The sequence below is a fragment of the Alligator mississippiensis genome, chromosome 3 (genome assembly GCF_030867095.1).
Source record: "Alligator mississippiensis isolate rAllMis1 chromosome 3, rAllMis1, whole genome shotgun sequence".
In the NCBI taxonomy this organism is placed as follows: Eukaryota; Metazoa; Chordata; order Crocodylia; family Alligatoridae; genus Alligator; species Alligator mississippiensis.
Window position 1 is genome coordinate 137,844,131 of NC_081826.1, and position 26,650 is coordinate 137,870,780.

Consider the following 26,650-nt stretch of genomic DNA (forward strand, 5'->3'; position numbering starts at 1 on the left):
GCGTGCGGGGAACGGAGCACACAGCACACCGTTCACCTTGAGCAGGCTGGAAATGTCTCGGTACAAGACCCGGAGGGCCCCGGTGAAGAGGGGCCCAAAACCAAAGGCCTCCAGAGTCTGGAAGAGATAGGCGTGGCCCACCCGGTCAAAGGCCTTCTCCTGGTCTAGAGAGATGAGGCCGATATCGAGGCCAAAGAGCTCGCTAGCCGTGAGTAGGTCCCGCAGCAGGAACAGGTTGTCTTGAATGGTCCTGCCCGGCACGCAGTAGCTCTGCTCGGGCCCGGTGAGAGAGGCCATGACCGCGCGGAGGCGGGTGGCCAACGCTTTGGCCAGGATCTTATAGTCCGCGCACAGCAGGGAGACCGGCCGCCAGTTCTTCATGTAGCCCAGGTCTCCCTTCTTGGGCAGCAGGGTCAGCACCGCTCGGCGGCAGCTGATCGGCAAGACCTTGTCGGCGAGGCTCTCCTGGAAAACGCGCAGGAGGCTGGGGCCGAGGAGAGGCCAGAAGGTCTTGTAAAACTCAGCAGGCAACCCATCGAGGCCCGGGGCTTTGCCGGAGGCGAGGCCGGCCGTGGCGGCCGCCAGCTCTTCCAGGGACAAGTCCCGCTCAAGCTCTCCGGCCTCCAGGGCATCGAGACGTGGTAGGCCCTCGTGGAGTTCCCGCGTGGCCTCGGGGCACGACGGCTCGGCCGCAAACAGGTCACGATAGAAGGCGACGGCATGTTCGCGTATTTCGCCGGGCTCTGTAATTACCCGGCCCTCAGGAGTCTTGAGATGGTCCAAGACTTTGCTCGCTGCCCTCCGCCGCTCCAGGTTGAAAAAGAAGCGGGTCGGGGCGTCAGTTTCCGCCAGTTCCTGGCAACGGGCGCGGATCCTCGCGCCGCGGGCCGCGCTCTCCGCCAGGTCGCGCAGACATCTCCTGCGGAACCGGAGGCTCTCGCTCAGTGCCGCGTCGCTGCCAGCGGCCAGCAGAGCAGCCTCGAGCTCCGCCACGTCCTCCTCCAACTCCCGGATACGTCGGCGCGTCTCGTTCACGGCCAGCTGGGTGTACTGCTGGCAAAAGGCTCGGATCTGTACCTTGCCCACGTCCCACCACAGCTTCCAGGAGGAGTGGCTCGATCTCGCAGCTTCCCAGCTCCTCCAGAAGTGGGCAAAGCAGTCCCGGAAATAGGAGTCCTGAAGCAGGCTGACGTTGAGACACCAATAAGGTGCCCGTGCACAGGCTCTCCCCGGCAGGCTCAGTTCACTGAAGGCTAGGTCATGATCTGACAGACCCGAGGGAGCGATGCAGCTGCTGCGCAGGAGTGGCAGGTGGTGCCTGGTGACATAAAGGCGGTCGAGGCGAGCCATGGTGACACCGCCGGCACCCATCCTGGCCCAGGTGTACTGGCGCGCATCAGGATGCAGGGCTCGCCAGATGTCCACGAGGTCTGCCCCCTCCAAGGCAGATTGCAGCTTGCGAGCGGAGGGCAGGTGGGGTTCAGGCCCTGTGCGGTCGAGGCGCGGGGCAGTGGTGCAGTTGAAATCCCCACCGAGGAGGAGCAGGTCATCATCCTCGCTAGCGTCGCGCAGGAGGGCAGCCAAGGTCTCGAAGAAAACGACCCTCTCCTGACCATCGGAAGGCGCGTAGACGTTGATGAGCAGCAGGCGGTGTTGTGCGAGGGTGACGCGGACGGTCAGCAGGCGGCCGGGGATGACCTCCCGCGGCACCGCCGCGTCAAGCTGCAGCTGTGGTGATAAGAGAGTCGCGACCCCAGCGCTAAGGTTGGTGCCATGGCTCAGGAACACCTGTCCTCGCCAGGCAGCCCGCCAGGCCGCCTGGTTGAATCTGTCAGAGTGTGTCTCTTGAAGGAAGGCGACGGCCAGCCTCTTCTGTCGCAGGAGCTCCAGGACGGCTTCGCGCTTCACCGAGTCTCGACAGCCGTTGATGTTGAAGGTGCCAATGATTGTGGCTGCCATGGATGTGGGTGTGGGAGAGGAAGAGCAAAGCAAGGTACGGGTGGAAGAACGAGCACCCAAGAGCAGAGCAAGGCAGTACAGACAGGTCAAGGAAGGCCTACTGTGCCCTACTCTAGTCGAGGGACCCGCCCAAGTCCCACTCAACTCTCACCCTCTGGGCAAGCTTCTCCAAACGGTAAGCCATCTGGCGTGTGCCCAGATCCTGCTGCATGAGTTTGGCAGCTGCCCTGGCACCCTTTACGAACACTTTGGGGTCTGCGCACCACTGAGTGATGCGTCCTGCTACGTTCCTCTGCCCCTTAGTTAACTTCAAGAAGGACAGGAGTCCCCCATAGTCTGGAGGGACCCAGGGGGGCTCCGCCAGCTTGGGGTGGATGTTGCCTAAGGAAGAGCGGCGAGTCCGCACCCCCGGCGGGAGCTCGTCTGCAACCGCAGCATCGACACCCTCGATGTCTAGACACATCAGCCGCCTCTCATCGTCCGAGTCAAGGACCGGCTCCACGAGGGCATTCCCTGTCTTCCTGGGGGTGGAGAGGCCATCCCGCTCACGACGCCTCTTGCGAGACTCAGTGAGCTGGACCTCCATTTCGTCAACTTCTCCATCTAATCCACCAGGCTGGGGCATGACCAAGGGGGTAGCAGACTCTCCCGCCACCCCCGAGGCCAGGCCACCAGAAGAGAGGCATTCGCCACCATCCCCGCCGCCGCCCGACTCCGGAGACTGGGGGACAGGCGAGGGGAGAGGGACCCCTGAAGCCCCCTCCCCCTCCGCTAAGTCTGCCCCGCCGACAGCTACATCCAACGGGGTGGGTGGTATGGCAGCCAGAGCGGGGCCAGGCTCTCTAGTGGGGGGTCCCTCGGCACTGGCCGAGGAGGGCAGGGCATCCTGAGAGGCCCCCTTCATCTTCCTCTCTTTGTCCTCCTTCTTCTTCTTCTTGGTGGTAGTGGGCAGCTGCCCCTGTGCTGGGGACGGGCCAGACTGCCCTGCCCCCCCAGCCGGCGGGGCCTCCGCACTGAGGGCAGGGGGCGCCACAGACGGGGGAGGCGGCGGCGGGGCCTGGGTAGTAGCACCAGCCTCTCCACTGGACGATGGTTTCACACCAGAGCCCCCCGTCCCCTGAGATGGAGTAGGGGTGGAAGGAGGCTGGGAGGAAGAGCTCCCTGCTTCCCTGGGCCTGCTGCGTGTCCCAGAAGTCGACACGCCGTCTCTCGGCTCTGCCGCAGGTGGCGATGGTCCGGCCGCCTTGCCCTGAGGGCACTGAGCAGCCAGGTGGGAGGAGCCGCCGCACTTAAAACACGTAGTCTCTCCCACAGACAAATAGATAATATACCTCCGACCCTCGAGCGTGAAGCTCAGGGAGCGAGGTAGAGACTGGGGGCCCTCCTTGAGGAGCATAAAGACCTGCCTCCGAAAAGACAGGACGTGCTTCCGCTGAGGGTCCTTGCTTCCCATCGGCAGCCGGCGAAAAGGACTCGTAAGAACTCCATAGGCCTCGAGTCCCCTGGCCAGCTCCCGATCAGAAACATGTGGTGGGATGTTAGAGATCACCACCCTCACTGCCTGAGTCTCTAGGGGCGTGACAGGGTAGTGGATGCCCGCAATGTCTAGGCCCTCAGCACACACCCTGTCAACCAAGGCAGGCGTGCTCAAATAAATCATCGGGACCGTGTTCACACGACCCGCATAGCGGATCGTACGCCATCCCAGGAGCGCAGCCAGAGCCTCCATGCAAACCTCAAGCCCCACATGGAGAGGGGCATGAACCCTCAGGCCATGCGTCAGCGGGAGGTCCCGAGAGACATCCTCATGCCAACTGCCAGGTGTAGGAGCAGCCATCCTCACTAGGACAGGGTTAAACTGCAAAGCAAAAAAAAACTAAGGGAATGAAAAGAAAACTTAAACACAGGAGCTCAAGGCCAAGCTCCCGGGAATGCGGCCAAAACAGAAAGTGAAGATAAGCCACTGAAAGGGAGGGAGGGATTCTGGGGGTGAAAAAAAAAAAAAGTGTGGATAGAACAAAAAAAGAGGGGGGGAAGAAGAAAAAAGCACCCCTCAAGCGGCAAATGATAATAGAGAGCTCCCCACAAAGGGGGAGGAGGGTGGGGGGGGAAAAAAGCGGCAGGGGAAGGAGGGGGGGGGGGTTAAAACAGCAAAAAAAGAAAAAAGAAAAGGAAAACTAAAGGGTGAGGGGGGGATGGAGGGTTAATTAAGAGCACCTCTGGAAGGCAGGCTAATGGAAAAGGTAACTCCCCGTAACAAGCAGACAGAAAAAAGAGAAAGAGAGGGAAAGAGACAGTAAAAGAGAAGGCTGCGAGAAGCGTCTCACAGACAAAGAAACCGGAAGCAGAGGGGGAGGGAAGAGAGAGGAGAGAAAAGTGGGGGTAAAAGCTGCAAAAAAGCAAGAAAAGAGTCAGAAAGCGAAATAAACAGAGGCTAGAGACCTTTAGAGAGGTGGGAGTGAAGCAAGAAAAGAGATAGGAAGCCGGGGAGTCTTACGCTCGGGATCGCCCCACGCAGCTCCAAGCGAGCCTGGTCCGAAGCGTCCGAAGCGGAAGGAAGGAAGGAAGGAAGGACTTTTGACTTTTAACAACTTTATTTCACAAAAGATCAGGTACAGAAAGCAAAAAAACCATCAAACCACACCAAAGAGAAACCATTCCCGGACGTTCAGAACATCACACCGTGACAAACACCTTCGCAGTAATACACATCGTGTCTAACATGCTATTTATGTATATAGCCCTCGAGAAACGAACAATTCCACCCTTCCCTGTCCCATAGTACACGTACAAAACCCTTCGACTTCTCACCCCGAGAAAATAAACAACAGCAGCCTGGTGAGGGCCCAGGGCACGGCACAAGCCGGAAGCCACAGTCCGCCACCGCGCCCGCCCGGTCGCCCAGACCGGTCACGACATCAGAGCGCGTATTTGAGACGGCCGTCCTCCACGTGGCACAGCGCTCCCTCAAGGGCCCAGAGTGCCTCGAAGGCGGGCACCCCCCGCCGGAGCACAGCGTGCTCAAACTCCAGCGAGAGGCGCGCCCGCACTAGGAGGCCAAAGAGCCGCGGGGCATCGTCTGAGCCGGTGCCGGCAAGCCGGTTACGGCGGCTCTTGAGGACGGCCATCTTGGCCTGGCCCAGCAAAAAGTTGGCCAGGCAGATGGTGCCCCGCTCGGCCGCCCGGTACGGGTAGGAGCATATGTAGGTGGTCTCTGAGAGGCTCCTGCCCAGCGCCCGCAGCGGCAGCTCGAGGGTGGCAAAGAGCGGCCGCAGGCGGGGACAGTCCAGGAAGGCGTGAAAGAGATCCTCCTCCACGCCCCCAGGGCAGAAGGGGCAGGCCGTCGAAGCGGCTGGGTCAAAGTGGGACGCAAACGTGCCAGTGGCTAGGATGCCGTGCAGCAACCGCCACTGCAGGTCGCCAGTCTTCTTGGCGGTCGGCGGCTTATACAACGTGCGCCACGCCGGGTGGGCCGGTGGGGAAGCCGGTGGCCCCAGGCGCCGTCGCCACGGTGTATCGGGGCGTCCCGCCAGCACCTGGGCATGGCGGACACAGACCACCCAGGAATACAAGCTTCTACGCGATAGAGAAGCAAAGGGACAACCCGTGTCACTATCGGGAGGCATGGGGAGCCTCAACAGAGTGCCCGGCCCACCGGCCAACTCCGCGGCCACAGCCGGGGTGACCGGCAGCGAAGGGAAAGCCTCGCTCGCGGCATCCGCGGCCCGCGGGATCTGGCGCGCACGGAGATGTTCGTCCAAGGCGGCCGCCGCCACCGGCGGGAGGGCGGCGCGGATGTCACGCAGGAGATGACCCATGGTGCGGATGGAGCGCACGCCCAGCCGTGCGGCCAGCGCCTCGGGCGAGAGCCAGGCTGACCGAGCGGGGTCCAGGAGATGGTGCAGGCGGAGGACACGCGCCTGGATGAGGGTGGCCGTGAGGCTGGCAGAGGCCAGGCTCGGCACGGAGCCCCACAGGGCTGAGTTGTGCACCAGAGGCTCCCTCAGCAGCTGCGGGAAACACAGTGTCCGGGCTCGAGGCTGGAGGCGGAAGGCGACCTGCCAGGCTCGTACCACGCTGCGATAAAAGGCCGGAAGCACCGCCCAGTTCAGGAGCGTGGGTGTCAACAAAAAGAGCTCCCGGTCAAAGCCAAGGGCGCCGACCCTCTGTAGGAACCGGCACGCCAGTTGTTGCCATGGCAGCTGCTCCTCGCTGTAAAGCAGTCGCTGAAGGGCCTGCAGGCGGAAGGCCGCCACCCTGCTGGCCAGGTCAACCAGACCCTGGCCCCCCTCGGCAACAGGCAGGTGAAGGACGGCTCGTGGGAGCCAGTGGCGCCCATCCCAGAAGAAGTCCACCAGGTTGCGCTGGAGTCTCTCCAGGAGATCCGGTGGGGGGTCGAGCACGGCGCACCGGTGCCACAAGGTCGCTGCCGCCAGGTTGTTGATGACAAGGACGCGCCCCCGGTAGGAAAGGCTGGGCAGGCGCCAGCGCCACCGCTGCAGGCGGGCCTCCACCCCCTCCTCGAGGTCGTCCCAGTTACGCGCCATGAAGGCCGGTGGCCCCAGGAACACGCCCAAGATCTTGAGGCCCTCGCGGCGCCATGTGAGCCCCCCCGGCAAGTCCGGGGGGAGCGTGCCAGTCCATGCGCCAAGCAACAAAGTATCGCTCTTGGCCCAGTTGATGCGGGCGGAGGAGGCGCGCTCATAGGCACGCTGGCAATCCGCCAGGGCCCGCACGTCTTCCTGAGTGTTGAGGAAGACGGTGACATCATCCGCATACGCCGACAGCCGGAGACGAGGCCTAGCGGACGGGCCGGTGGCCACTGGCAGGGCCACACCACTCAGGCGGCGTCGCAGCGTGTGCAGCAGCGGCTCGATGGCCAGGGAGTAGAGCATGCCCGACAGCGGACACCCCTGACGAATGCCCCTGCGTGCGGGGAACGGAGCACACAGCACACCGTTCACCTTGAGCAGGCTGGAAATGTCTCGGTACAGGACCCGGAGGGCCCCGGTGAAGAGGGGCCCAAAACCAAAGGCCTCCAGAGTCCGGAAGAGATAGGCGTGGCCCACCCGGTCAAAGGCCTTCTCCTGGTCTAGAGAGATGAGGCCGATGTCGAGGCCAAAGAGCTCGCTAGCCGTGAGTAGGTCCCGCAGCAGGAACAGGTTGTCTTGAATGGTCCTGCCCGGCACGCAGTAGCTCTGCTCGGGCCCGGTGAGAGAGGCCATGACCGCGCGGAGGCGGGTGGCCAACGCTTTGGCCAGGATCTTATAGTCCGCGCACAGCAGGGAGACCGGCCGCCAGTTCTTCATGTAGCCCAGGTCTCCCTTCTTGGGCAGCAGGGTCAGCACCGCTCGGCGGCAGCTGATCGGCAAGACCTTGTCGGCGAGGCTCTCCTGGAAAACGCGCAGGAGGCTGGGGCCGAGGAGAGGCCAGAAGGTCTTGTAAAACTCAGCAGGCAACCCATCGAGGCCCGGGGCTTTGCCGGAGGCGAGGCCGGCCGTGGCGGCCGCCAGCTCTTCCAGGGACAAGTCCCGCTCAAGCTCTCCGGCCTCCAGGGCATCGAGACGTGGTAGGCCCTCGTGGAGTTCCCGCGTGGCCTCGGGGCACGACGGCTCGGCCGCAAACAGGTCACGATAGAAGGCGACGGCATGTTCGCGTATTTCGCCGGGCTCTGTAATTACCCGGCCCTCAGGAGTCTTGAGATGGTCCAAGACTTTGCTCGCTGCCCTCCGCCGCTCCAGGTTGAAAAAGAAGCGGGTCGGGGCGTCAGTTTCCGCCAGTTCCTGGCAACGGGCGCGGATCCTCGCGCCGCGGGCCGCGCTCTCCGCCAGGTCGCGCAGACATCTCCTGCGGAACCGGAGGCTCTCGCTCAGTGCCGCGTCGCTGCCAGCGGCCAGCAGAGCAGCCTCGAGCTCCGCCACGTCCTCCTCCAACTCCCGGATACGTCGGCGCGTCTCGTTCGCGGCCAGCTGGGTGTACTGCTGGCAAAAGGCTCGGATCTGTACCTTGCCCACGTCCCACCACAGCTTCCAGGAGGAGTGGCTCGATCTCGCAGCCTCCCAGCTCCTCCAGAAGTGGGCAAAGCAGTCCCGGAAATAGGAGTCCTGAAGCAGGCTGGCGTTGAGACACCAATAAGGTGCCCGTGCACAGGCTCTCCCCGGCAGGCTCAGTTCACTGAAGGCTAGGTCATGATCTGACAGACCCGAGGGAGCGATGCAGCTGCTGCGCAGGAGTGGCAGGTGGTGCCTGGTGACATAAAGGCGGTCGAGGCGAGCCATGGTGACACCACCGGCACCCATCCTGGCCCAGGTGTACTGGCACGCATCAGGATGCAGGGCTCGCCAGATGTCCACGAGGTCTGCCCCCTCCAAGGCAGATTGCAGCTTGCGAGCGGAGGGCAGGTGGGGTTCAGGCCCTGTGCGGTCGAGGCGCGGGGCAGTGGTGCAGTTGAAATCCCCACCGAGGAGGAGCAGGTCATCATCCTCGCTAGCGTCGCGCAGGAGGGCAGCCAAGGTCTCGAAGAAAACGACCCTCTCCTGACCATCGGAAGGCGCGTAGACGTTGATGAGCAGCAGGCGGTGTTGTGCGAGGGTGACGCGGACGGTCAGCAGGCGGCCGGGGATGACCTCCCGCGGCACCGCCGCGTCAAGCTGCAGCTGTGGTGATAAGAGAGTCGCGACCCCAGCGCTAAGGTTGGTGCCATGGCTCAGGAACACCTGTCCTCGCCAGGCAGCCCGCCAGGCCGCCTGGTTGAATCTGTCAGAGTGTGTCTCTTGAAGGAAGGCGACGGCCAGCCTCTTCTGTCGCAGGAGCTCCAGGACGGCTTCGCGCTTCACCGAGTCTCGACAGCCGTTGATGTTGAAGGTGCCAATGATTGTGGCTGCCATGGATGTGGGTGTGGGAGAGGAAGAGCAAAGCAAGGTACGGGTGGAAGAACGAGCACCCAAGAGCAGAGCAAGGCAGTACAGACAGGTCAAGGAAGGCCTACTGTGCCCTACTCTAGTCGAGGGACCCGCCCAAGTCCCACTCAACTCTCACCCTCTGGGCAAGCTTCTCCAAACGGTAAGCCATCTGGCGTGTGCCCAGATCCTGCTGCATGAGTTTGGCAGCTGCCCTGGCACCCTTTACGAACACTTTGGGGTCTGCGCACCACTGAGTGATGCGTCCTGCTACGTTCCTCTGCCCCTTAGTTAACTTCAAGAAGGACAGGAGTCCCCCATAGTCTGGAGGGACCCAGGGGGGCTCCGCCAGCTTGGGGTGGATGTTGCCTAAGGAAGAGCGGCGAGTCCGCACCCCCGGCGGGAGCTCGTCTGCAACCGCAGCATCGACACCCTCGATGTCTAGACACATCAGCCGCCTCTCATCGTCCGAGTCAAGGACCGGCTCCACGAGGGCATTCCCTGTCTTCCTGGGGGTGGAGAGGCCATCCCGCTCACGACGCCTCTTGCGAGACTCAGTGAGCTGGACCTCCATTTCGTCAACTTCTCCATCTAATCCACCAGGCTGGGGCATGACCAAGGGGGTAGCAGACTCTCCCGCCACCCCCGAGGCCAGGCCACCAGAAGAGAGGCATTCGCCACCATCCCCGCCGCCGCCCGACTCCGGAGACTGGGGGACAGGCGAGGGGAGAGGGACCCCTGAAGCCCCCTCCCCCTCCGCTAAGTCTGCCCCGCCGACAGCTACATCCAACGGGGTGGGTGGTATGGCAGCCAGAGCGGGGCCAGGCTCTCTAGTGGGGGGTCCCTCGGCACTGGCCGAGGAGGGCAGGGCATCCTGAGAGGCCCCCTTCATCTTCCTCTCTTTGTCCTCCTTCTTCTTCTTCTTGGTGGTAGTGGGCAGCTGCCCCTGTGCTGGGGACGGGCCAGACTGCCCTGCCCCCCCAGCCGGCGGGGCCTCCGCACTGAGGGCAGGGGGCGCCACAGACGGGGGAGGCGGCGGCGGGGCCTGGGTAGTAGCACCAGCCTCTCCACTGGACGATGGTTTCACACCAGAGCCCCCCGTCCCCTGAGATGGAGTAGGGGTGGAAGGAGGCTGGGAGGAAGAGCTCCCTGCTTCCCTGGGCCTGCCGCGTGTCCCAGAAGTCGACACGCCGTCTCTCGGCTCTGCCGCAGGTGGCGATGGTCCGGCCGCCTTGCCCTGAGGGCACTGAGCAGCCAGGTGGGAGGAGCCGCCGCACTTAAAACACGTAGTCTCTCCCACAGACAAATAGATAATATACCTCCGACCCTCGAGCGTGAAGCTCAGGGAGCGAGGTAGAGACTGGGGGCCCTCCTTGAGGAGCATAAAGACCTGCCTCCGAAAAGACAGGACGTGCTTCCGCTGAGGGTCCTTGCTTCCCATCGGCAGCCGGCGAAAAGGACTCGTAAGAACTCCATAGGCCTCGAGTCCCCTGGCCAGCTCCCGATCAGAAACATGTGGTGGGATGTTAGAGATCACCACCCTCACTGCCTGAGTCTCTAGGGGCGTGACAGGGTAGTGGATGCCCGCAATGTCTAGGCCCTCAGCACACACCCTGTCAACCAAGGCAGGCGTGCTCAAATAAATCATCGGGACCGTGTTCACACGACCCGCATAGCGGATCGTACGCCATCCCAGGAGCGCAGCCAGAGCCTCCATGCAAACCTCAAGCCCCACATGGAGAGGGGCATGAACCCTCAGGCCATGCGTCAGCGGGAGGTCCCGAGAGACATCCTCATGCCAACTGCCAGGTGTAGGAGCAGCCATCCTCACTAGGACAGGGTTAAACTGCAAAGCAAAAAAAAACTAAGGGAATGAAAAGAAAACTTAAACACAGGAGCTCAAGGCCAAGCTCCCGGGAATGCGGCCAAAACAGAAAGTGAAGATAAGCCACTGAAAGGGAGGGAGGGATTTGGGGGGTGAAGAAAAAAAAAAAAAAAAAAAAAAAAAAAAAAAAAAAAGCGTGGATAGAACAAAATAAGAGGGGGGGAAGAAGAAAAAAGCACCCCTCAAGCGGCAAATGATAATAGAGAGCTCCCCACAAAGGGGGAGGAGGGTGGGGGGGGAAAAAAGCGGCAGGGGAAGGAGGGGGGGGGGTTAAAACAGCAAAAAAAGAAAAAAGAAAAGGAAAACTAAAGGGTGAGGGGGGGATGGAGGGTTAATTAAGAGCACCTCTGGAAGGCAGGCTAATGGAAAAGGTAACTCCCCGTAACAAGCAGACAGAAAAAAGAGAAAGAGAGGGAAAGAGACAGTAAAAGAGAAGGCTGCGAGAAGCGTCTCACAGACAAAGAAACCGGAAGCAGAGGGGGAGGGAAGAGAGAGGAGAGAAAAGTGGGGGTAAAAGCTGCAAAAAAGCAAGAAAAGAGTCAGAAAGCGAAATAAACAGAGGCTAGAGACCTTTAGAGAGGTGGGAGTGAAGCAAGAAAAGAGATAGGAAGCCGGGGAGTCTTACGCTCGGGATCGCCCCACGCAGCTCCAAGCGAGCCTGGTCCGAAGCGTCCGAAGCGGAAGGAAGGAAGGAAGGACTTTGACTTTTGACAACTTTATTTCACAAAAGATCAGGTACAGAAAGCAAAAAACCATCAAACCACACCAAAGAGAAACCATTCCCGGACGTTCAGAACATCACACCGTGACAAACACCTTCGCAGTAATACACATCGTGTCTAACATGCTATTTATGTATATAGCCCTCGAGAAACGAACAATTCCACCCTTCCCTGTCCCATAGTACACGTACAAAACCCTTCGACTTCTCACCCCGAGAAAATGAACAAAAGCAGCTTGGTGAGGGCCCAGGGCACGGCACAAGCCGGAAGCCACAGTCCGCCACCGCGCCCGCCCGGTCGCCCAGACCGGTCACAACATCATAGCGCGTATTTGAGACGGCCGTCCTCCACGTGGCACAGCGCTCCCTCAAGGGCCCAGAGTGCCTCGAAGGCGGGCACCCCCCGCCGGAGCACAGCGTGCTCAAACTCCAGCGAGAGGCGCGCCCGCACTAGGAGGCCAAAGAGCCGCGGGGCATCGTCTGAGCCGGTGCCGGCAAGCCGGTTACGGCGGCTCTTGAGGACGGCCATCTTGGCCTGGCCCAGCAAAAAGTTGGCCAGGCAGATGGCGCCCCGCTCGGCCGCCCGGTACGGGTAGGAGCATATGTAGGTGGTCTCTGAGAGGCTCCTGCCCAGCGCCCGCAGCGGCCGCTCGAGGGTGGCAAAGAGCGGCCGCAGGCGGGGACAGTCTAGGAAGGCGTGAAAGAGATCCTCCTCCACGCCCCCAGGGCAGAAGGGGCAGGCCGTCGAAGCGGCTGGGTCAAAGTGGGACGCAAACGTGCCAGTGGCTAGGATGCCGTGCAGCAACCGCCACTGCAGGTCGCCAGTCTTCTTGGCGGTCGGCGGCTTATACAATGTGCGCCACGCCGGGTGGGCCGGTGGGGAAGCCGGTGGCCCCAGGCGCCGTCGCCACGGTGTATCGGGGCGTCCCGCCAGCACCTGAGCATGGCGGACACAGACCACCCAGGCATACAAGCTTCTACGCGATAGAGAAGCAAAGGGGCAACCCGTGTCACTATCGGGAGGCATGGGGAGCCGCAACAGAGTGCCCGGCCCACCGGCCAACTCCGCGGCCACAGCCGGGGTGACCGGCAGCGAAGGGAAAGCCTCGCTCGCGGCATCCGCGGCCCGCGGGATCTGGCGCGCACGGAGATGTTCGTCCAAGGCGGCCGCCGCCACCGGCGGGAGGGCGGCGCGGATGTCACGCAGGAGATGACCCATGGTGCGGATGGAGCGCACGCCCAGCCGTGCGGCCAGCGCCTCGGGCGAGAGCCAGGCTGACCGAGCGGGGTCCAGGAGATGGTGCAGGCGGAGGACACGCGCCTGGATGAGGGTGGCCGTGAGGCTGGCAGAGGCCAGGCTCGGCACGGAGCCCCACAGGGCTGAGTTGTGCACCAGAGGCTCCCTCAGCAGCTGCGGGAAACACAGTGTCCGGGCTCGAGGCTGGAGGCGGAAGGCGACCTGCCAGGCTCGTACCACGCTGCGATAAAAGGCCGGAAGCACCGCCCAGTTCAGGAGCGTGGGTGTCAACAAAAAGAGCTCCCGGTCAAAGCCAAGGGCGCCGACCCTCTGTAGGAACCGGCACGCCAGTTGTTGCCATGGCAGCTGCTCCTCGCTGTAAAGCAGTCGCTGAAGGGCCTGCAGGCGGAAGGCCGCCACCCTGCTGGCCAGGTCAACCAGACCCTGGCCCCCCTCGGCAACAGGCAGGTGAAGGACGGCTCGTGGGAGCCAGTGGCGCCCATCCCAGAAGAAGTCCACCAGGTTGCGCTGGAGTCTCTCCAGGAGATCCGGTGGGGGGTCGAGCACGGCGCACCGGTGCCACAAGGTCGCTGCCGCCAGGTTGTTGATGACAAGGACGCGCCCCCGGTAGGAAAGGCTGGGCAGGCGCCAGCGCCACCGCTGCAGGCGGGCCTCCACCCCCTCCTCGAGGTCGTCCCAGTTACGCGCCATGAAGGCCGGTGGCCCCAGGAACACGCCCAAGATCTTGAGGCCCTCGCGGCGCCATGTGAGCCCCCCCGGCAAGTCCGGGGGGAGCGTGCCAGTCCATGCGCCAAGCAACAAAGTATCGCTCTTGGCCCAGTTGATGCGGGCGGAGGAGGCGCGCTCATAGGCACGCTGGCAATCCGCCAGGGCCCGCACGTCTTCCTGAGTGTTGAGGAAGACGGTGACATCATCCGCATATGCCGACAGCCGGAGACGAGGCCTAGCGGACAGGCCGGTGGCCACTGGCAGGGCCACACCACTCAGGCGGCGTCGCAGCGTGTGCAGCAGCGGCTCGATGGCCAGGGAGTAGAGCATGCCCGACAGCGGACACCCCTGACGAATGCCCCTGCGTGCGGGGAACGGAGCACACAGCACACCGTTCACCTTGAGCAGGCTGGAAATGTCTCGGTACAAGACCCGGAGGGCCCCGGTGAAGAGGGGCCCAAAACCAAAGGCCTCCAGAGTCCGGAAGAGATAGGCGTGGCCCACCCGGTCAAAGGCCTTCTCCTGGTCTAGAGAGATGAGGCCGATGTCGAGGCCAAAGAGCTCGCTAGCCGTGAGTAGGTCCCGCAGCAGGAACAGGTTGTCTTGAATGGTCCTGCCCGGCACGCAGTAGCTCTGCTCGGGCCCGGTGAGAGAGGCCATGACCGCGCGGAGGCGGGTGGCCAACGCTTTGGCCAGGATCTTATAGTCCGCGCACAGCAGGGAGACCGGCCGCCAGTTCTTCATGTAGCCCAGGTCTCCCTTCTTGGGCAGCAGGGTCAGCACCGCTCGGCGGCAGCTGATCGGCAAGACCTTGTCGGCGAGGCTCTCCTGGAAAACGCGCAGGAGGCTGGGGCCGAGGAGAGGCCAGAAGGTCTTGTAAAACTCAGCAGGCAACCCATCGAGGCCCGGGGCTTTGCCGGAGGCGAGGCCGGCCGTGGCGGCCGCCAGCTCTTCCAGGGACAAGTCCCGCTCAAGCTCTCCGGCCTCCAGGGCATCGAGACGTGGTAGGCCCTCGTGGAGTTCCCGCGTGGCCTCGGGGCACGACGGCTCGGCCGCAAACAGGTCACGATAGAAGGCGACGGCATGTTCGCGTATTTCGCCGGGCTCTGTAATGACCCGGCCCTCAAGAGTCTTGAGATGGTCCAAGACTTTGCTCGCTGCCCTCCGCCGCTCCAGGTTGAAAAAGAAGCGGGTCGGGGCGTCAGTTTCCGCCAGTTCCTGGCAACGGGCGCGGATCCTCGCGCCGCGGGCCGCGCTCTCCGCCAGGTCGCGCAGACATCTCCTGCGGAACCGGAGGCTCTCGCTCAGTGCCGCGTCGCTGCCAGCGGCCAGCAGAGCAGCCTCGAGCTCCGCCACGTCCTCCTCCAACTCCCGGATACGTCGGCGCGTCTCGTTCGCGGCCAGCTGGGTGTACTGCTGGCAAAAGGCTCGGATCTGTACCTTGCCCACGTCCCACCACAGCTTCCAGGAGGAGTGGCTCGATCTCGCAGCCTCCCAGCTCCTCCAGAAGTGGGCAAAGCAGTCCCGGAAATAGGAGTCCTGAAGCAGGCTGGCGTTGAAACACCAATAAGGTGCCCGCGCACAGGCTCTCCCCAGCAGGCTCAGTTCACTGAAGGCTAGGTCATGATCTGACAGACCCGAGGGAGCGATGCAGCTGCTGCGCAGGAGTGGCAGGTGGTGCCTGGTGACATAAAGGCGGTCGAGGCGAGCCATGGTGACACCACCGGCACCCATCCTGGCCCAGGTGTACTGGCGCGCATCAGGATGCAGGGCTCGCCAGATGACCACGAGGTCTGCCCCCTCCAAGGCAGATTGCAGCTTGCGAGCGGAGGGCAGGTGGGGTTCAGGCCCTGTGCGGTCGAGGCGCGGGGCAGTGGTGCAGTTGAAATCCCCACCGAGGAGGAGCAGGTCATCATCCTCGCTAGCGTCGCGCAGGAGGGCAGCCAAGGTCTCGAAGAAAACGACCCTCTCCTGACCATCGGAAGGCGCGTAGACGTTGATGAGCAGCAGGCGGTGTTGTGCGAGGGTGACGCGGACGGTCAGCAGGCGGCCGGGGATGACCTCCCGCGGCACCGCCGCGTCAAGCTGCAGCTGTGGTGATAAGAGAGTCGCGACCCCAGCGCTAAGGTTGGTGCCATGGCTCAGGAACACCTGTCCTCGCCAGGCAGCCCGCCAGGCCGCCTGGTTGAATCTGTCAGAGTGTGTCTCTTGAAGGAAGGCGACGGCCAGCCTCTTCTGTCGCAGGAGCTCCAGGACGGCTTCGCGCTTCACCGAGTCTCGACAGCCGTTGATGTTGAAGGTGCCAATGATTGTGGCTGCCATGGATGTGGGTGTGGGAGAGGAAGAGCAAAGCAAGGTACGGGTGGAAGAACGAGCACCCAAGAGCAGAGCAAGGCAGTACAGACAGGTCAAGGAAGGCCTACTGTGCCCTACTCTAGTCGAGGGACCCGCCCAAGTCCCACTCAACTCTCACCCTCTGGGCAAGCTTCTCCAAACGGTAAGCCATCTGGCGTGTGCCCAGATCCCGCTGCATGAGCTTGGCAGCTGCCCTGGCACCCTTTACGAACACTTTGGGGTCTGTGCACCACTGAGTGATGCGTCCTGCTACGTTCCTCTGCCCCTTAGTTAACTTCAAGAAGGACAGGAGTCCCCCATAGTCTGGAGGGACCCAGGGGGGCTCCGCCAGCTTGGGGTGGATGTTGCCTAAGGAAGAGCGTCGAGTCCGCACCCCCGGCGGGAGCTCGTCTGCAACCGCAGCATCGACACCCTCGATGTCTAGACACATCAGCCGCCTCTCATCGTCCGAGTCAAGGACCGGCTCCACGAGGGCATTCCCTGTCTTCCTAGGGGGGGAGAGGCCATCCCGCTCACGACGCCTCTTGCGAGACTCAGTGAGCTGGACCTCCATCTCGTCAACTTCTCCATCTAATCCACCAGGCTGGGGCATGACCAAGGGGGTAGCAGACTCTCCCGCCACCCCCGAGGCCAGGCCACCAGAAGAGAGGCATTCGCCACCATCCCCGCCGCCGCCCGACTCCGGAGGCTGGGGGACAGGCGAGGGGAGAGGGACCCCTGAAGCCCCCTCCCCCTCCGCCAAGTCTGCCCCGCCGACAGCTACATCCAACGGGGGTGGGTGGTATGGCAGCCAGAGCGGGGCCAGGCTCTTCAGTGGGGGGTCCCTCGGCACTGGCCGAGGAGGGCAGGGCATCCTGAGAGGCCCCCTTCATCTTCCTCTCTTTGTCCTCCTTCTTCTTCTTCTTGGTGGTAGTGGGCAGCTGCCCCTGTGCTGGGGACGGGCCAGACTGCCCTGCCCCCCCAGCCGGCGGGGCCCCCGCACTGAGGGCAGGGGGCGCCACAGACGGGGGAGGCGGCGGCGGGGCCTGGGTAGTAGCACCAGCCTCTCCACTGGACGATGGTTTCACACCAGAGCCCCCCGTCCCCTGAGATGGAGTAGGGGTGGAAGGAGGCTGGGAGGAAGAGCTCCCTGCTTCCCTGGGCCTGCCGCGTGTCCCAGAAGTCGACACGCCGTCTCTCGGCGCTGCCGCAGGTGGCGATGGTCCGGCCGCCTTGCCCTGAGGGCACTGAGCAGCCAGGTGGGAGGAGCCGCCGCACTTAAAACACGTAGTCTCTCCCACAGACAAATAGATAATATACCTCCGACCCTCGAGCGTGAAGCTCAGGGAGCGAGGTAGAGACTGGGGGCCCTCCTTGAGGAGCATAAAGACCTGCCTCCGAAAAGACAGGACGTGCTTCCGCTGAGGGTCCTTGCTTCCCATCGGCAGCCGGCGAAAAGGACTCGTAAGAACTCCATAGGCCTCGAGTCCCCTGGCCAGCTCCCGATCAGAAACATGTGGTGGGATGTTAGAGATCACCACCCTCACTGCCTGAGTCTCTAGGGGCGTGACAGGGTAGTGGATGCCCGCAATGTCTAGGCCCTCAGCACACACCCTGTCAACCAAGGCAGGCGTGCTCAAATAAATCATCGGGACCGTGTTCACACGACCCGCATAGCGGATGGTACGCCATCCCAGGAGCGCAGCCAGAGCCTCCATGCAAACCTCAAGCCCCACATGGAGAGGGGCATGAACCCTCAGGCCATGCGTCAGCGGGAGGTCCCGAGAGACATCCTCATGCCAACTGCCAGGTGTAGGAGCAGCCATCCTCACTAGGACAGGGTTAAACTGCAAAGCAAAAAAAAACTAAGGGAATGAAAAGAAAACTTTAACACAGGAGCTCAAGGCCAAGCTCCCGGGAATGCGGCCAAAACAGAAAGTGAAGATAAGCCACTGAAAGGGAGGGAGGGATTTGGGGGGTGAAGAAAAAAAAAAAAAAAAAAAAAAAAAAAAAAAAAAAAAAGCGTGGATAGAACAAAAAAAAAAAGAGGGGGGGAAGAAGAAAAAAGCACCCCTCAAGCGGCAAATGATAATAGAGAGCTCCCCACAAAGGGGGAGGAGGGTGGGGGGGGAAAAAAGCGGCAGGGGAAGGAGGGGGGGGGTTAAAACAGCAAAAAAAGAAAAAAGAAAAGGAAAACTAAAGGGTGAGGGGGGGATGGAGGGTTAATTAAGAGCACCTCTGGAAGGCAGGCTAATGGAAAAGGTAACTCCCCGTAACAAGCAGACAGAAAAAAGAGAAAGAGAGGGAAAGAGACAGTAAAAGAGAAGGCTGCGAGAAGCGTCTCACAGACAAAGAAACCGGAAGCAGAGGGGGAGGGAAGAGAGAGGAGAGAAAAGTGGGGGTAAAAGCTGCAAAAAAGCAAGAAAAGAGTCAGAAAGCGAAATAAACAGAGGCTAGAGACCTTTAGAGAGGTGGGAGTGAAGCAAGAAAAGAGATAGGAAGCCGGGGAGTCTTACGCTCGGGATCGCCCCACGCAGCTCCAAGCGAGCCTGGTCCGAAGCGTCCAAAGCGGAAGGAAGGAAGGAAGGAAGGAAGGAAGGAAGGAAGGCTTCACGAATTTGCGTGTCATCCTTGCGTAGGGGCCATGCTAATCTTCTCTGTATCGTTCCAATTTTAGTATATGTGCTGCTGAAGCGAAGGAAGGAAGGAAGGAGAGCAGCAGAGTAAAGACCCTGGATTTCAGAAAAGCAGACTTTGACTTACTCAAGGAATGCATGGGCAGGATCCCCTGGGAAGCCAGTCTGATGGGGAAAGGAGTCCAGGAGATCTGGCTGTACTATAAAGGAACCTCACTGAGAGTGCATTTACAAACCATCCTGATATGCAGGAAGACTAGCAAATATGGCAGAAGACCAGCTTGGCTTAGCAGAGAACTCTTTAGTGAGCTAAATCACAAAAAGGAAGCTTATAGGAAGTGGAAATTTGCACAAACAACTAGGGAGGAGTATAAGAGTATTGCTTGAGCATACAGGGATGAAGTCAGGAAGGCCAAAGCGCAATTGGAGTTGCAGCTAGCAAGGGAGGTGAAGGGTAACAAGAAGGATTTCTACAAGTATGTCAGCAACAAGAGGAAGATCAGGGGAAGTGTGGGTCCCTTACTGAATGGGGGAGGCAACCTTGTGACTGAGGATGCAGAAAAGGCTGAAGTGCTCAATGCCTTTTTTGTCTCAGTCTTCACAGGCAAAATCAGCTCCCAGACTACTGCACCAGGCAGCACAGTTTGGGGAGGAGGTGAGCAGCCACCTGTGGTAAAAGAACAGGTAGGGACTATTAGACAAGCTGGACATATACAAGTCCATGGGGCTGGATGCAAATGAGGGTCCTGAGGGAGTTGGCCGATGTGATTACAGAGGATACACTAGCCATTTAATTCCTTGGGGCAAATTATGGTAAATTTATAGTAAAACTTTCTCTTGACCCTCCTCCTCTCTCTCTCTCTCTCTTTTTTTTTTTTTTTGCCAGTTAGCCTGTAGTTGTTTACATATGTAGGTGTACGTATCTAGAAATAGAATTCTTACCTGTGGTGTAAATTGTGTTTTTGGCACTTAGATTACCAGAAATGCCATGTACATAACCATATCAGAACACCTGGACAACCAGGAAGGAACAGAATGCTACTGTATGATAAATAAAATTTTAGCCATTTTTTCTGATCCTTCCAGTACAGGAATTATTGAATGTCTTGTGGAAGAGCCTTCATATACTTCAGGATATGTGCAGGGACCTACTGAAATTGCAGTGTCACAGTTTTCACAGAAACTGTGAAAAACAGCGATCTCTGCAGTCACCCTGAAGAATAGCATGGCCATGATATCCTGTGGAATTGACCCCCCACAAAATGCTCAGTGGAGTACAAAGAAAGTGCAGCAGTCACTGCAGTTATAGATCACATGATATGAGAGAGAGGTACTGAGAGGTTGAGTTAGTGATGTAGACCAGGAGGAGGCACCAGTTAGGAAAACAAAAGTGTTTCAGCTCCGTCTTTTAAAAAGCTAGATGCAATGCAGCAATATTGCAGTCTGAAGATGAGCAAAAAAAAATCCCCAAAAGCAAAATACATTGCATCTCAGGATCATATAATGCAGTTCCTTGTAGGAACCTTGCATTTGGGTGGTGGTAAATTGTTTTGTTCACCTTGCAAAGTGACTCTTGATGCATTGAGAAAAAACAGCATTGATCAGTATTTAGAGTCCGAATCACATATAAAGTGAAAGGCTTCTACAGAGGCTGAATGTCAGAGCAAGAAACAAGAGAAAATGTCCTTGATGTTTAAAAGAACCACTGAAAGCAGTTTAACAAGAAGAGAAGCTATATTTGAGCTAGTGGGGGCATTTATGACTGCTAACATACCACTGAGGAAAATTGATTAACCAAAGTTAAGGGACTACTTGAAGAAGCACATGCCAAATGCTGGCAGTTTCCAGTGTGTGAGCAAGCTTATCTACCAGGAGGATTATCTATCAGGAGTAATTGCTTCCCATGTTCAGTCTACAAAATCTGGAATGGCAGAATATGAATCAATTTCAATTGCAGCAGAAGAAGCAACAGATGCCCAAGATAACTGTTCTCCACATTTTATTTGTACTTGGGAACTGGAAGGACTACAACCTGCCTGTTTTTCAAATAGAGTTGGTTCAACTCGAGTCTATAAATTTTTCAGCTGTAGCACAAGCTGTAGTGAAGGTAGTTGTAAATTGTTGTTGAATTTAACAAGACTTCTGCACATATACATTGCATTATCAGACACAAATACTAAGCTTGCTTTGATGTGCTCCATGGAAAGTTGCCCAATGCAGTTCATGTTACCTGAAATGCATGTGTTCTTTCTTTAGTGAGTGATATATGGTGTGCAGATTTTCCTGATGTGGATAGACTGGCTTTCTCTTTTAAAAAAGTGTTCAAACATTGTCCAGGCCGTAATCTTTGATATAAGAAGTCTATCACCAATCAAAGCAGGTATCTAAATGCAACTGTGTCATTTCCACCAGAAGTGGTGCTTACAAGGTGGACTTCATGGTTTAATGCAGTTCATTACCATGCAAGGAATATTAAGTACTACCAGCAATTTGTGTGCTATGAGCTTGTAATTGCACCCAGAACACAGTGCATACTTAAACTACGTGATCTCTTAAAGCAGGGTGACATTGAAGATCATGTTAAGTTGGTGGCTGAAAATGTGATCCAGTTCATGGAGCTTCTAATGTATTTTGCAAGTTGGCAGGCTTTGATTCACCAAGCACATGCAAAGCTAGTGGATTTCATGAATTGGTTTGAAGACATGGTATCACAACAACTTTCAAACTGTCAAAGTGAAAACCAGAGGAGACAAGTAGTGTTCCAGGCAATAGCTGCAAGGTTGAATCAGTACTGTAAGCACAATCAGTCATTACCATCTCATTTTAAACAACTGCCTGCCTCCTTTTTTAGTGCTTTTGCATTTTTTACCCAAATCAGGTGCCTTCTCTGAGTTTTGACCCTTAGCTACTTACATCAATCCCTAGATGGCAGGAAGAACATGACAACAAACCTGCTGCTTACATGAACTTTGTCAAAGAATGCCGGATGCCTTTGTGACTGTATTTTGGGATTCTGTTTCTGATTGGTTTCCCCATCTCTACAAACTGGAAAACACTGCCTTACAATTCCAGTCAATTCAGTGGATGCAGAACATGCAATCTCACTGAGAGAGAGGATGTCAGCTGCAACTGTTGGTAGATACTGCATGCTAGCATTTAACAACTAAAGTGAATGGTTTCTATCAAGGTTAGCATTATTTAGTATTTCTAAACTTTCTAAACTTTTTTTAGGGTGATGATATAAATTACAATTCATATTGTGTATAAATTTATAATCATAATATACTTAGATTTAAATTTAATCTGTAGATTTATTTCAATATGGTAATTTATACAATATTTCTGTGGACTTTGCTATGAACGTTTGCAGGTTTTTGCCTCTCAGCCAATCAGTGGCAAGGTATGGGGCCACTGGGGCCCCTCTGCCAATCAGTGGTGAGGGACAGGGCCGCTGTGAGATCTGTGTGTAATCGGCTCTGCACACCATGAATGGGCCATGAAAAACCATTTGTTTTGCTACAATTTAAATAGGTCTCTAGATGTGTCTCTTTTGAATCCTTAGCTGAAACCTCTGAGTTTGAGTTTTTTACCATTTTGTTTTTCTTTGGTGTGTTTTGTGCCTTCTGGGAGTTTTCTGTATAGGGAAGAATGCTTAAGTGCAAAGTGTAAATTGATAGGGCATTTATGGGAATTACTGTAAGGCTTGTAAGCATTTTGAGATTTGTAGGAGGAGACCATATTTTGGTATTGTGTTAAGGAGAATATAACAATAATTCTATAGAAATGAAGTGGACTGGCAAATCTGAAATAAAAATAGTGTAAAACTGGGTCTTTTGGGAAGTTCATGCCTTTAATTCTTAATATAGCAGACTTCAGACTTTGTTTTTTCAGGATGGCTTTTAACAGGGATTGTTTTTGTGTAGGACCTCAGTGCTTTTCCTGGCCAATGTAAGCTATGAAGGAAATAGCACTGTATATCTCTTGGCTCAAAAGGTTTTTGACTAGGTTGAAACTGTCAACCTACACGTTGCCCTACAACAACGTTGTTACTGCACTGTGCTTTAGTACTTCCAAAAGGTACTTCCTTTTGGAAGTACTAAAGCACAGTGCAGTAATTTTACCTGTATTGCACTGTATGCTCAGCTCACAGCTACTTCACCATAGAGGTGTGCTATAATGGGGGAGCATGCCACTATAGTGAAGTAGCTGCTGGTCATGTGTAGAAACCTATGGCTGCTATGTTACTGTAGCATGTCACTACAATGACATAGTGTCACGTGTAGATGCACCCAAAACTCTTATCTCAAAGAGCATCACTTTTGTCTGATTTGCTGAAAATCTGTTGATCTGCAAGTCAGCTATTTGACATGGCAGTTCTAGAGGCATTAGAAATGGGAGATGGAACATGCTCTCTTCAAAAATATTGTACATTTCTCATGAATTTAATAATGATTTTGCACTAGAAAATAATCTTTTCAGTATTACAATAACAGGCATTACTTTCAGTTACTTGAATTATGAGAGGTCAAGTAACTGTTGGATGTTAGTCCAAAGTATTTGTCATGCAAACTATATTTTGGGATAGTGTGGCAACCCTGGGCCAGGTTCTTCTCAGCTTATTAGGTGTGCAAGTGAACTCTGGTGTTTCCATGTGATTATGTTCTGCTTTGCTTGAGTCCCAGATGAACTATTAATAAAAAGGTGGCTGAGTCCTTTTTGTCCTCCTCACAGCTTTTTTGAAACAGCCTTAAGGAAATTGAGGTTTTTTTGGTTATATCTTTTATTGCACTGACTATAGTTTGGAGAGATGTCAGAAAGGCTTAGGTTGATAGTCTGTTTCCCAGTTAAGTTGTTATGGTCTCCAATTTTATAAGTTTTCTGTTTCTCTTAGTGTAAGCCACCTTGATCCTTGTTGGGAAAGGTGGCATATAAATTGAATGAATAAATAAGGAAGGAGGGAAGTAAATCGTTCCTGGACTATCATGGCTGTAACAACACTTAAAAGTAGATGCATAAATGGATTTTCAGGGACTTGAATAGGGTGCATTGGAAACCTATTTAGGCTCCTAAGTCCACTTAGATGCCCAATAGATGGGATACAATTTAATTTCATGTGCTTTCATCCCAATAGATGTTTTCCTTCCACAAACATAGAAAACTATTTGGCTTACTGGAGAGGGTATTTTGGCAATGCAGGGAAGTAATCTTTTTTTTTTATATAATATTACACATCCATGTGCATGTGCGCATGCGTGCATGCATTCCCTGCCATATTTTGTCACAAAGGACATGAACCTTTTCCCAAAATTCATCTGCTGGAAACTGGGATGTCCTTATAAGCAAGGAAATATGATAATAGTAATTTCTGCCTCTGCTGGAGGAAAGTGAAAGTAACACTGTACCCTGGCCTCCCTAGCTACTGGCAGTGGATACTTCTACTTCCCTTCTGCAGAGGCTCCTGCTGCAGAAACTGCTACTCAGTTGTTTACTGCTATTTACCAGTATTTTCAGGAAAAATCTACTTTTCCCGCTGCTGTTAAAAAAAACAAGGTAAGTATCTTATTTGGGGCTGTGTTGTATATAAAAAGATATAGTATATACATGCTCACACACACAAATATAAGATGACCCTGAAAGTGAGATGACACCCTACCCCCGAATAACTAGATTATATATACATATGGAATATTTATAAATTTGATATAATTTTTCATGTATAGAATCTAATTATTGGAAATTTGTCTTGAATATGTCAACCTCCCACTGCTGCGGCAGATAAAATACATTTGGAGGGTCAGGTAGCTGCTTTGCCCTCTGTTCTCCCTGTACCCTCCCCCCCCCCCCCCCCCATTTCCTCCTGGAATCCCCTCTTCCCACCATACTGTCAGACTCTGCTATCCCTGAGGACATGGAAGTGAGGAACAAATTTGAAAGTACTGACCTTGAAATAAACATAGCTATAGCAAGTTGCATATAGTACTCATAGACTTAGTTCATCCAAAGATGATGCATGCCACCTTTTTCAAAAGTGCTGCAAGTTTTAGCATAGGTACTCCATAAATACACTTAAGTGTATTTATGCACCACGTTAGCACCTACTTAGAGTGAGGACAAACTATGCATGATATTAGTCTTGTTGCCCTGTAGGGTCAGGCCAACTCTCAGGATCTCAATATTGCACTGTTAGACAGGAGGGTGTGACACAATTGCACATATACAAATACACAAATAAATTAGGTTCATACACACACTCTAGGTGCGTACACCCCCACCAGGTGTGCACACACACACTACCAGGCACATACACAATTCAGGCACATACACATCCAAAATTACCAGCCTAGGCACATGCACACCTATCACCAATTCAAGCACCTACACGCTAAACACACCAAAGGTTAGACAAAAATCAATTGTCAGTACCCACACACTCAGTACACATACGTGGATTACTAATTCATATATCATGCACACAACGACATATATATACATACTCACCAGTTCACACACATACCTGTGTGTATGTGTATGTGTGTTGTAAGTTCCTAACTTGGATGGTACGGTGTGTGTATGTGTGTGTTTGGGGTACCTGGGATACTTGGGGGAAGGTTAAGGTGAGAGAGAGTTAAACTGTAAGGAGTAAAAGATGCCAGAACCAGGATTAGAACTGGTAGACTAGAGAGAAGCTGGCTGAGGAACTGAGGCTTGGGGTTACTTAAGGTCAAGTGTCCCCGGGGTTACTCAGGCTCACCTAGTGTCAGGGTGGAAGCAAGGGAAAAAGCCTGGTGGCAAGGAGGAAACAGCTAGGAGACAGAGGAAGAAAGCTGGGAGATCAGGGGAAAAGGCAGTGGGGACAAGGCAATAACAGTGGCAGAGATCAGGAGAAAAGGCAGTGGGGACAAGGCAATAGAAGTGGCAGAGATCAGGGAAAATGCAGTGGGGATGAGACAGTGGCAAAGAAATGGGTTTGCAGGCAGAGAGGAGCTCAGGATGGCTGGAGCCACAGGAGCATGGGACAGGTGTTGGAGGTGGCTGTGAGCCAGAAGCAGGAGAGGGAGAAATGAGACAGAAGTTAGAGAGGTGAGGAGCAGAGATTGGAGCAGGGCCAGAACCGTAGTAAAGCAAAACCCAACTCAGGGGTCCAAATAATAGTTTTATTAAACAGACAACACACTATACAGCCCCATGAAGTTATTGGTCCCCGCCCGCCCACACACACACACTCACAATGGCAGCAGGAGAAAGAGACTCAGTGGAAGGGTTGGCATCCAGGTAGGGAAGAGAAACAGCATCCAAGTCCTTGGTTGAAGGAGGGTGGGGGTGATAGCTACCTATCCAGGCTGGAAAGCGGTCTTTGTCCAGCAGGTGTTGTCCAGAGGGGGGGCACTGGCAGGGCCTCTGGGTGGATAGGTGGTGTGAGATGGAGAAGGCGTCTCAAGGAGTCAGTCTTCACTACCACTTTTTACAGGGCAGACTACCTCTGATCTCCTATGGGGACAGCCTATCCAGGCAATGTAAGCCCTGTTCCAGAGGGCTCCAGGTGTTCTTACTGAGCATGTGCAGCCTTGGCACAACGGTGGGTTGCCTCATCTTTTGTTCCTTGAATGCTGAGGGTGGTTCCGATGGCTGGGTCATTGGTCCAGGTATTGGTTTTGATGGTTTGGTCATTCAGAGGGAGCTATTTTTAGACCTAGTTGTACAGGAGGGGTAGGTATGAGTCATAGGTTACACAACAGGGCATGGGGACAAGATAGAGACTTGACAAACAAAATGGAAACTTGACATGACTTATGCTACCTTACATATGTAGGCCTAAATCATATAGTATCAGTAAAACTGTAATATAGAACAGTAAAAATCAATATAAATATAATAAATATACAATATAAAAAAGGAGAAAAAACAAAAATACAACTTGCTACCAAAATAAAATGCTGAAGCGTATCCTATGTCTTAGCTCACTTATATTTACCTATAGGGAATAGAGAGGGAGGGAAAAAGTCGGAAATGGTTTGGGAAGGAATGCATTTTTAAATAAAAGAAACAAACCAAAACCTGGGGGTTGTGCTACAGTCTAAAGCCCAAAAGACTTGAAATTTACCATGTAGGGCCGGGCCCTGTCAAATCAACAGCATTTCAAGCCATAGTTATCCCATAGCTTGGCAGTGCTCGGTATGTGTGTGCACTCCAGATATTTCCCCTCAATACCCTCCCACACACAGACAAAATCTGTGTGCTAATTATCCCTCC

At 55.8% G+C, this 26,650-nt stretch overlaps 1 protein-coding gene and 1 non-coding gene across 3 annotated transcripts in view; one reads left to right on the top strand and one right to left on the bottom strand.

The window, feature by feature from the left end:
• Positions 1-26,650, top strand: part of ADCY2 (adenylate cyclase 2) — a 430,081-nt gene that overhangs the window by 30,287 nt on the left and 373,144 nt on the right. The window lies entirely within an intron of this gene.
• LOC132249749 (U6 spliceosomal RNA) lies at positions 18,359-18,461 on the bottom strand. The gene has a single exon (XR_009461301.1). It is a non-coding gene; the product is annotated as a U6 spliceosomal RNA (small nuclear RNA).